Here is a 1,466-nt window from a genome sequence, read left to right as displayed (position 1 = left end):
GCATTCATTTAGTAACGAATCCGTACGCACGCAACAATATTAATTTCTATTGAAAATATAATCTCCGCGTAAGAAGTGTCAAAAACTGTTCGGGTATGAATAACTACATTATGATAAAACTGCAAATTATAACATTCCGTTGTGTTGTTCTACACAAACTACCCACCAGTTTAGTTATTCCATCATTAAATGTTCCCATATATAGGTGTGAGATGCAAATTCGGATTGTAGTCGCTTCGGCAGTACATGTACTAAAATTGGAACGATACAGAGAAGATTAGCATGGCCCCATGCGCAAGGATGACACGCAAAATCGGGAAGCGTTCCATACTTTTTTCTCTAGCTGATAAATCTCTCGAACCTCCGTTGTATGTACACATTTACGGTTTGTTGAGAAATTCAGCCGGGGCCCACCAAAGTCTCAAATAATATGAACTCCCATTTCTTATTTTTGGACGATCTGTCATTAACTTAATTTACGACTTCAAAGTAATCACGCTCACAGTTATCATAAATTGTAAAATCTTAAAAGTAAGCTCAAAATGTTTTTATTGATGGAAGTAATTTTTAAATCATTGTGCATAACCTCAGGAGCAAAACATCATTAGTGAAAACTCTGAGAGCCATAGTCTGAAGAATTTGCTTTTGATTTGTGTGACATCATTAAATAATGAAGAATCTACGTGCACATGTATGCTTGAATGTTCCTCGCTGAGTTTTATTTATTTTATATTTTGTGCGAATTTAAGGAATTTTTCATTAAATCTCGTAGATTTAAATGTTTAATGTTGCCACTCAGCAAAGCATAAAATATTTATGTTTCAGATTTAATCAGAAAACTCAGTGAAATAAAAGAAGTGTGTTGCCAATCAGCAAAACGCAATATTCCCAGTTTAATCGTATTGCAGAACAACTTTTGGAACCAAATTTTAAACACTCTATACACCCAAAGGTGTGCAATTGGAAACCGAATTTTAAATTTCGGTTTTGTTTTTATTTCATATTTGTGGGAACTTAAGGAATTTGTGATATAAAATTCAAAGATTTAAAAGCCATTCATAAGCTCTTCATAAGCCGTTCATAAGCATAATCATATTCAGAGATTTAAAAGCCGTTTAAAATCATGAGATATTTATCATTCAAATTTAATCAGAAAACTTGGCGATATAAAAAAGTGTATTGCCACTCGGCCAAAGCAAAAGATAATTTGTCTCTCAAATTAAATAAAAAAACATAGCAATTTAAGGCAAATGGGTTGCCCCAGTCCAGCTTAAAATATTTTAATATTTAAGCACTGCGTGGCGAAATGTAAGATATTTAATTTTTCTTTCAAATTTATTCTATTATCAATTAACAATCTAAGAGATTTAAAAGCAGCAAAAAAAAAAAATAAATAAAAAAAAATAAATAAATAAATAAATAAATAAAAATAAAAATCTGAAATGTTTCAGATTTTAAATTACGTC

General features: G+C 31.0%; 1 non-coding gene across 1 annotated transcript; it reads left to right on the top strand.

Moving 5' to 3' along the window:
• The first annotated feature begins 227 nt into the window (after window positions 1-227).
• On the top strand, window positions 228-335 carry LOC118204628 (U6 spliceosomal RNA). The gene has a single exon (XR_004760835.2). It is a non-coding gene; the product is annotated as a U6 spliceosomal RNA (small nuclear RNA).
• The last annotated feature ends 1,131 nt before the right edge of the window (window positions 336-1,466 follow it).

The sequence above is a fragment of the Stegodyphus dumicola genome, chromosome 10 (assembly GCF_044657685.1).
Source record: "Stegodyphus dumicola isolate Sdum_Otavi_A_Nest chromosome 10, ASM4465768v1".
Lineage (NCBI taxonomy): Eukaryota > Metazoa > Arthropoda > Arachnida > Araneae > Eresidae > Stegodyphus > Stegodyphus dumicola.
This window is presented reverse-complemented; position numbering and strand designations above follow the sequence as displayed.